At 36.2% G+C, this 10,324-nt stretch overlaps 1 pseudogene; it reads right to left on the bottom strand.

Moving 5' to 3' along the window:
* Positions 1–2,027: 2,027 nt before the first annotated feature.
* LOC131058197 (ATPase family AAA domain-containing protein At1g05910-like) overlaps positions 2,028–10,324 on the bottom strand; it is a 49,242-nt pseudogene continuing 40,945 nt past the window's right edge.

The following is a 10,324-nucleotide window of genomic DNA, read 5'->3' as shown; positions in this document are numbered from 1 at the left end:
TTCTAAACATGTGCAAGAAACAATAATGGGGAATAGGAATTGAAGACAAAATGCTCTGACCGAGACTAAGTTGACACATAACAGCAAGAAATCACTTCATACAGGAAGAAAATATGTTTTAGTTCTTTACTTTTTGGCATTGTTGTCAAAGGGGGAGAAGACTGAAGAAAAGGGTCGAAGACTAATGTATGGGGGAGAAGATTGATGACAGGGGGAGAGCATTTTAGCATTTTGTAATAGCAATCCGAATCAATTAGGTCAAATCAATTGATTTTGCCATCAATGCCAAAGGGGGAGATTGTTGGCATTATAACAGATAAAGGGAGATTGTTGGCATTTCAATAAGGATATTGAGAAGGTTGTTGATGATTATGGATATAACTGATTAAGGATGTTTACCGTCTTAATATTATTATTTTGTCATTGATGTCAAGAAATTGATTTTCTAATTCAGTATGATGTTGCCATATCCTAAGAAGTATGATTTCATGAGTATAAAGATGTCGGTAAAAGACATAGAAAGAATGTGATGAATAAGGGGAGGAATAAGTTATTCAATGGGAAACTATTATCGAGTTAGACAATGATGAGATCATGATGTTTTGATCGTTTTGATATCCTACATATGTTGTTGATTGTAAGGTTGATACTATACTATGTTACTGAGCAAAGAACCTAGTCGGTAAACCCTAAGGTTATCGCTATCGGTTAATGAAGGCAGAATGTCTACCGAGTGAAGTTTAGTATTTACCGAGTTGCAACCGAGTAATAAAAGAATGCATTGAATGAATAAAAGCATTATTTAATGAAGGAAGCTAATCAGATGGTTATGATTAAATGATTGGTATGCCATGAATGAAGTTTGGTAAAGAGTCTATGGCAAAAGAAAATTGGCAGGAAGATCTACAGCTCAGATTGAATTGCAATACCCTAGCACAAGTTCCAAGGCAGGGTAAAACATTTTCAGATTGAAGGATACATTGAACCTAGTCATGCTTGAAGATCTGATGGCTATGATTGATCATGGGAAATGTGATCAAGGAGATTAAGAGGTTGGCAAATTGCTTATAAATAATGAACTGTTGATAAACAATGTATGCTGGAAAGTGTATGCACATGGATGCTACATAGTGATTACCGAGCATAGAAGCTTGAAGACCTATTTTGAATAACAGAGTATAGAGCCCAGCAGATGGACAAGATAAGTCCTATTGTATTGAGCAAATAAGAATCTTCTTTATCATTTTAGATGTGAAGTTGCAGATAGATTTTTATTACTGTTATTTTGTAAAGTGACAGAGAATCTCTTAATCGAGCGGACTTAACAGTCTTATTTGTAAAACCCTTTAGCCAGGTGACATTCTAATTGAGTGTTTGAAATCCTTTAAAAAGGTCACTTCTAACAAGGTGAAGATCCTAACAGATCTGAGGGAAATCCCTTAACCGGGTCACATTGAGCAATGTGTTTGTAATCTTTAACACAATTTGCTTTTAACCGAGCATACTCTAGAAGAGTATATTTCTTAGTGGGTCCGAAATCCCATAGTGGTTTTTCCCTATTTGGGTTTCCACATTAAATCTGGTGTTATGAGTTTTATGATGTTTATATGCTTTTGAGTTTGTATGTTTAGCAGTTTTGGTTATATTACTGAAGTATATGTTACCGAGGTTGAATCTGTTGTTTTTATGGAAGATTAAGTTTGTATTATTCACCCCCCCCCTCTCATCTTATTAGCTTGGCATTTGTACTTAACATTAAGTATCAAAACTATCATTTAGTTCATTCCCCACTTCACTGGTGAGTTCTTCCTCAACCAATCAATCTGAGACTGTTTCTCCTGATCCGGGTCATTGGACTCCAAGGCTTTTAGAGGCTTATCCACTTTTTTCCAAACCTTAGTTTGGAGGTAGGGTTTACCCTCGATACTTGGACATTTTTTAGCCCAATGTCCAACTTTTTTAAAATGAAAACAAGCAAAGGGGATAGTTTCAAAAACAATATTCTGCTTCCACTTCCCCAGTTTAGATTATATCTCTATTTCTTCTGGCATATTCGTGTCAGGTCCAACTCCAACACAAATCGTAGCATAAATCAGCCTTCTTCTTGATGTCGTGATCTGGTCAATAGCGATAAGCTCCCCAAAGGTATTGGCTATTCCTGCAAAAACATCTTCCTCCCAGAATTACATTAGAAGCCCAGGGAGCTTGACCAACATCGGGAATTAGATCAATAAATTCTTTCCTTTTGCCACATTAGGGTGCCACTTGTGGATGTACATGATGTATTTGCCTACTGCCCAAGACCCACTATAGAGAATGTTTCTTCTATCCTCATCGCAAGAAAAAGAAAAGGATAGATAACCTTTGTTCATTGCTACCACCTCAACCTAACCATTCAAGAGCCACTTTCTTTTGACAAATCCACGAACTATTTCTATATTAGGTCTAGACCCAAAAAAATTACCGATCAATGTATTTTCCATTCTAGCAATGTTTTGATCTATGATTTGATCTAGAACAATGATAGCAAACTTGCCCTTAGACACATTCAAGGTGTTTTTAACAGGAGGCGATGAGGACTTACCTTTAGGTTTAACCCCAAACATAGAGGTCCACTTACGTGTCTGTCCATTCAAATTGGGTCCCCCCTTAACATCCGTTGACGAAAGATCCTTTTCTAGATAATCTTTTCCCTCCACCGTGTTCTTCGAACCCCTAGTTGCTTGCTGTCCTTGGGGTCCTTCTAAGTTGCCATCTTCTTTTTTTGGAGTTTGAACCTGCCCTTTCCTGCTCTCATCTGCTAGCCTCTCTTCACGTGGTGTTGGTCCTTCCCCTAGGTCCCCCAAATCTAAGGGATCATCAGGATCTTTAGTATCTGAACCCCCTCCATTTGCAGGAATCTCTGAGTCATCTACCTCAAGTTGTCCTGACACTGATCCAGAACTCCCACTCAAATTAAGATGTTCTTTTTTGCTAAGCCTCTCTCAATGAATTCCTTAAAAGTGGACAAACAAGCTTTCCTCAAGTCATAACCAATATATCTGTTGACATTATGTATAAACATCTCTACCACTTGTTTTTGTGGACTTTTGCAAGAGCATCTACTGGCTAAATTCCTCTATCTTTGAAAGAATGATGAAAATGACTCCCCATCTTTATGTTTGGTATTGCACAAAGTGGAAACTAATATATTTGTCTCTATGTTATATGATAAATGTTGGATAAATGCCTCTGCTAAGTCACCCCATGACTTAATTCCAAGTGGAAGTTGGTAGAACCATTCCACAGCTTGTTCACCTAAGCTTTGTGGAAACAATCTCATCAAGTATGTTTCTTCTGCTGGTTTTGGTCTATTGATGTCCTCCATATTCTATTGTAAGTCCTTCATCTGTTGTTCCAAATTGTTTTTGGGTTGATATTGACTTCTTGGACCATATCCCATGCTTGAGCCACCACGTGGAGGATGAGGATATTGCATGTATGAATCGTATTGATCGTAAACATGCTCATATGGAGGGGGTCTATAATGATGATGTGTGTAGGGACCTTTTGATATAGGTCCATAATGAGGATTGGAATGTCTGTTTATACCATGTTCTATAGGCATATCATGAGTTTGCTTTTGTGTATTGCCCCCAAATTTGACACGGGGTTTTCTTGTGTCCAAATTTTGAGCATGCCTATGGGTATCCAAGTGCTTTTCATGTTCACCTATTATTTTGTTGTCTGTGGTTTGTCTCTTAGTAATGTTATGACCTGTCCAAGGATATGAGGACACCGTGAGTCTAGTATGAACTGGGGCATTCCTTGTTTGCTAGTATGTTTGTTCACCTAAGATTTGTGGAAACAATCTCATCAAGTATGCTTCTTCTATTGGTTTTGGTGTATTGATGTCCTCCATCTTCTTTTGTAAGTCCTTGATCTATTGTTCCAAAAAAATTTTCGGTCGACATTGACTTCTTGGACCATATCCCATGCCTGAGCCACCGCATGGAGGATGAGGATAATGAATGTATGAATGGTATTGATCATAAACACGTTCATATGGAGCGGGTCTATAATGATGATGTGTGTAGGGAACTTCTGATATAGGGCCATAATGAGGATTGGAATGTCTGTTTATACCATGTTCTATAGGCATATCATGAGTTTGCTTCTATGTATTGCCCCTAAATTTGAACGGGGTTTTCTTGTGTCCAAATTTTGAGCATGCCTCTGGGTATCCAAGTGCTTTTGATGTTCACCTATTGTTTTGTTGTTTGTGGATTGTCTCTTAGTAATTCTATGACCTGTCTAAGGATATGAGGACACAGTGAGTCTAGTATTAGCTGGGGCATTCCTTGGTTGCAACTATCTGATCTCCATACAAACAGGTACAATGACTTTCTGGGTCAAACCTATATTTGGATTGTCATAACCTATTTTCCATAATAAATCTCAATGATGATAAAGCACAAGAATCTCTATCCTATTCTAGGGCCTCTACTTGAGTGTATCTTCTTGAGTAGTTTCCTGATTGGCAACGTATGTCCTATCACAGAATTGTCAATCCCAACCCTATTTTTTATCCTTGTCTTCCCTAGAGGACCTATTTGAGTGTATCCTCTCAACAACTTATCCAATCAACATCATATGTTTATCACGGAACTGTTGATTTGACCTTGAAGACGTAAACACGCTTTAAACATACACAAATGTGCCTTCCCTCCACACACACACCTAAAACACACAAACATGACTGTATCTTGCATAAGCACACCTTCTCAATATAGACACACTTGCATCTAGCACAAACATCTTTGAAATCATAGATGCATTTAAACTAGAAACAGACACGCCTATCCTTCCCAAACGTGCCTGGCACCAACATACGCACCTTTAAGTTTTTTTTCCCCTGCTTGAAATTTTCTATCCCTACCTAACATGCATTTATGACAACAATTAATACACTAAAGTACAAGGAGGTTTTTTGGTACTCACTAGCTCTCCTGCATTTGTTGGCCTCTGATATTGGTGAACACGGTTGAATCTGTGCACCAATGTCATCTTTCCTAACTTCTCTTCCCTTTACTCTCTTTTCACTTTGATCTCTTAGGTATGTGGATGCCAATGAGGATGGTTTCCCTCATAGCCTATCTTATAGGCTACCCTAGCCCTAGTCTCTTGCGTTAGTCTTCTTTATCTCGTGACTATGTCACTCTATCCTATCTTGTCAGTCCTTTCTAGCCTTTCTTTATTATCGAGAGATTGTCTGTGATCTTTTCAAACATATTCATCCAATCTCTCAAGGGGGCATATCATTCTCGTCATGGGGCAACTTTGTATTAGTTTATCATATCTTCTTTTAGCCAACATGACAAGATACATTGTCTCAAAGAGGGGCAAAATGAAGACACCTAAAATTGTCATGTCTTATTAAATAAATATTTTTATTTATTTAATTATTTTATCCTAAGTCTTATATTAATTAAATAAATATTTATTTAATTAATTAAGTCATTAAATAAATATTTAATTAATTAATTAATTCATTAAATAAATATTTAATTAATTAATTAATTCATTAATCCTCTTCTAAGCCTTTTTCCACATTTAAATAAATAATTTTATTTATTTAAATTATCTTTTTCCTAAATTAAATAAATATTTTATTTATTTAATTGATCCCACTTCCTCTATTAATTAAATAAATATTTATTTATTTATTTAATTCATTAGACTTTTCTACCCATGACATATGTCATTCATCTCTTAATTCCTACACTAACTACCCCCTTTATTATTTAATTATTTCTTCTACCTGCCCTTTAATCCTAGCCGACCATTTATCTTTACACCTCTTAATCTTATCCCTCCATTTCCTATAGTGTCATCTATATAAGAGGATACTCCCCTCCATTATCAACCCTAATCATTATATTCATCTAGGGAGCATTCTAATCAATCTTATGCGAACAAGCTATCAACCACATTTCCGTTCTTTGTTGAGCTCTTGTGAACACATAAAATCTAAGAGCAAATATATCAAGCAAGATTAATGGAGATAGGAAGAATGGAGATTCAAACCCTAGTGGACATGTGATGGTATAATCTTTTTTATTTTGTTGGTTTGAATTGTCTTAGATAATCTTCATATGTTATGGTGGATCTTTGTTGTTGTTAGGCTAGGGTTTTGTGGTTGAATTCATTTATTATTTCAATATTATTGTTTCCATTATCCACTTTTCACCATACACATTTTGCACAACCATTGGAGGGAGAGATAGGAGACAGGCATCGAGTGGTGGGATCATGGGTCCTCCACCACCACTATTTAGAGGGGGCATGAGAGATGATTCTGGGGTGGTGATTTCCAGGGCTCAGACTCCATCGAGGTCGGTTGGCTCCGAGGGAGGGAGTTTATCATAGTCTTAAATGGATCCCTAAGTATCAGTTTTTGTACCATTTTTGTATGATGATGTAAATACCTTCGAGTGATTGTAGCCATATGATTTTGACATCATTGAATCATGACACTTATGATTTTTTAGATATATATATGAGATGATTCATCCTTTCGACAGCTATATGCATATGTACCTATGTGATGTTGCTTCTATGTGATGCATGTTTGTCTGTGTTAATAAAATTTATGATTCTATGATGTATGAATGCATATAAGATACATGTATCTATGATGTTTAATTATGATAGGAATGCAGATATATATATATATGATGAAATGCGATATTTTTTGTTCTTTTATGTTTTATATGTTATACAAATGTGAAAGTATGAAATGTAGATAAATATGATAATGCAAATAATTCTTTACATGATGAGAATATAAAATGTGCTCACATGTGTTGTGTTATTATTTTGGCATTTTATGTTTTATATGAGAATGCATATACTAACTAATGATATATGCAAAATGCACTGCGATTGTGATATCTATATGTATGTATGAAACACTAATATGTGGTAATGCAGGTGCAATCTACATGAAATGCAAAAAGTTTTGGCGTGTCATTTTACTCAGTCATGTGATAGCGGGCTACACGAAATCTGGAAGGACGATGGAGGTCAATCACGAAAGGGGGATGGAAGATAGAAGATATGGAAGTGAAAAATATTCTTGTGCTTTATCATCATTGATCTTTATTATGGCAAATAGGTTATGACAATCGAGGTATAGGTTCCACCCAGAAAGTCATTTTACTCGTTTGCATGGAGATCAAATAGTCACAAACAAGGAATGCCCCAGTTCATACTAGACTCATAGTGTCCTCATATCCTTGGACAAGTCATACATTACTAAGAGAAAATCCACAGACAACAAAACAATAGGTGAACATATCCCATCCTCACCTTTCTAGTCAAAGACATCTTGGAGATAGAACCTCTAGTCAGAGACATCCCAAAAAAGCTAAAAGACATGTGACCAAAAGACAAAGTCAAAAGAAAACCAAGACTCGACACCAACATCCACTGCAGTCCTCAATTTTAGTGTCTCTTGTCACTTGTATAAGTCTATTTGATTTTGGTCACAATGTTTACTTTCATAAAAGGGATAGATAGTACTAAACCATAATGTTGTCTGAGTCTGTTGAAAGATTTGATTTGTTGAAGCCCATTGCTGCTATTTACATCTCATCTGAGATTGATCAAAATGGACAAGACAAAACTTTATTGTAAATCCATGATGTAAGTGTTTATTTATTGTGGATTGGGTGCAGATAGACTAAAGAAAACTGGAAGAAACTCTACTCCTCGGAATGTGTGATGCTCTTAGTTCCACACCCATCACTAGACTTAGGATTTGCCCTAGCCACAAATAGTAGCTGATTTATTATGGATGAAAAGGGCTGAAAATGAATTATTATTATGAATGGCTAACCAATCTAAGATAGTTCAATAACAAGCCATGATGGGAATGGGTAAGTTTATTATGGATGGATAGGGGTGAAAAGAATGGATTATTATGAATGGCTAACCAATCTTAGGTAGATCAATAACAAGTCATGATGGGAATGGGTAAGTTTATTATGGATGGATAGGTTGTGAGTGTATGCAAAGTGAAGGGATGCGATTGAATCCTAAAGGAGGGAGAAGCAATGTCTCTACACATGGTGTCAGTAACCCGATTTTCACCATGGTACTTGCCCAGGGTGCCACTGAAGTGGTTTTCACCATTGGACGAATTTATTTCTTTATTTTGTTTGGATTTTTTTGTGTCACAAGGCACCTATTTGCTAGGTTTTCACCAAGTAACGATTTTTTATTTTTTATGATTTTTTTGTATTTTTGAGCATTTTTTAATTTTTTTGTATTTTTGATATTTTTTTATTTATTTTGTATTGTTGATATTTTTTTTTATTTTTTTTGTATTTTTGATGTTTTTGGTTTTTTTTGTATCTTTGAATTGGGATACTCTGAAGAGCTATGTGTAAAACTTGTGAAGATGCATGTTGTTGATCGGATCTTCCAAAGGTTCTCCATCTGGGGTCAAAAGTTGATATGCACCTAATCCGTAAACTATTGTGATGACATAATGACCAAGCCAATTGGGTTCAAATTTTCGTTTCTTCTCTCGGTCCTATTGATTTCTTGGATTCTACTTGAGAACTAAGTCACCTACCTCAAATGTGTGATGCTTTACCTTATGATTGTAACTGCATTGTTCCTTAACTAAATGATGTGTAGCTTGAGTGACTGTCTTCTTTTATAAAGTAACTGAGAGAATTACTAGTGTGTGGACTACACAAGCCCATATCTGTGTCACCTAAAGAATTTTGGGCATCCCTGACAACAAATTCCTTCGAGGAAGTTCCATTAAAGGTCTGTTGACATGATGTATTGCCAAAAGGGAATGGATGTGTGGAGCAAGTGGATGAGTTATGAAGGCTTATGATTGCAAAAAGAAGTGAAAGTAGGATGGCATGATGGAGACTTAGGATCAACAAGTATTCTTTTTGACTTGAAATTGTAGAAATTTCACCCCCAGTTATTTTGATATTAGAGGAGATCATCTCTTGCTCTTTTTCTTACATAGGATTTTTATCCTTGACCTTGAGTTTTGTATAGTCCAATAGCTTTTGATTTTGATTTGGACTAGAGGACTTTCCTTTATTTTTGAATTTTAGATTTTTCTTTTCATAACTTCATTTTTGATCCCCAATGAGTATGGGCTTTTCTGATTGTTGTTGATCCAACACTGGGAGATAAGTGGAAATGGAATGAATAGATGAAATGGTAAAGCTATGTGAGTTATCAAGAGGGATGATGATACACTCAATAGATTCCTCATTGGAACCACTCTTAGGACTATTGATATCAAGAGCTTCTTGCACCACTAGAGGAGATTTGCATTCAGACTTAGTAGTCACAATGCTAGGTGGCTCACACCCAATTCCTTGGCATTGCAAATTGTTTATAGGTTTTTCATGTCGACCAAATACCTTAGGAAACAATGGGAGTTGATCAACATGAAAGATATACTCACCACATCCCACATCTTTAATCTTGAACTTTTCTTTGAGCTTTGTTTGTTTGGATGTTGAAGCTATCAAGGATTTTGGATCCACATATGTTGATGAAGGAATAGCCTCTCGATTGACTGGTATTGTTATTTCTGATCTATGTCGCAAGTTTTGCAGGTTGTTGCAATATATGAACATATTCAGGCCGCCTTTGATGATCACTTCAACTCCATTGTATGGGAATTTGATACATTAATAATATGTTGAGGGAACAACTCTCATTTTGTGAATCCATGGGCGTCCCAAGATTGTATTGTATGTGAGATCTAGATCAAGGACTTGAAAAACCACATCCTTAGTTACTGGCCCAACTCTGAGAGATAAAGTGACTATGCCTTTAGATGAATGCTCTTCATCATCATATGCCTTGATGGTAATTTAGTTTGTAGCATTCACAACTTTATCCGAGTATTCCAATTGTGTTATTGTGTTCAAAGTATATATATTGAGTCCAGATCCCCTATCTATCAGGACTCGTTTGATGCATTTTTTATAGATAAAGGCTTCAATATGTAGAGGTGCATTAAGAGGCTAGGTTATAGATGCCTCATTGGATTCTATAAATGTGAGGGTATGTGGAATGAAAAGGTATCCCATCATGGCTTGAAACTGGTTCATGTTCAGATCAGTGGGTACATAAGTTTATCTTAGGACTTTGTCAAGTATGGCTTTATGCAAAGGAGAGCTACGTAATAGTTCAAGGATTGAGATAAGCGCGGGTGTCTTCCCAAACTGTTCTACTAGGTTGTACTTAAGTTTGGCTGAAGATGAAGTGGTGGTTTTAGCTAGAGCACCTTGCAGGG

Source organism: Cryptomeria japonica, chromosome 2, assembly GCF_030272615.1.
Source record: "Cryptomeria japonica chromosome 2, Sugi_1.0, whole genome shotgun sequence".
Classification (NCBI taxonomy): Eukaryota; Viridiplantae; Streptophyta; class Pinopsida; order Cupressales; family Cupressaceae; genus Cryptomeria; species Cryptomeria japonica.
Note: the sequence above shows the minus strand (reverse complement) of the source record. Positions and strands in the feature narration are given on the sequence as shown.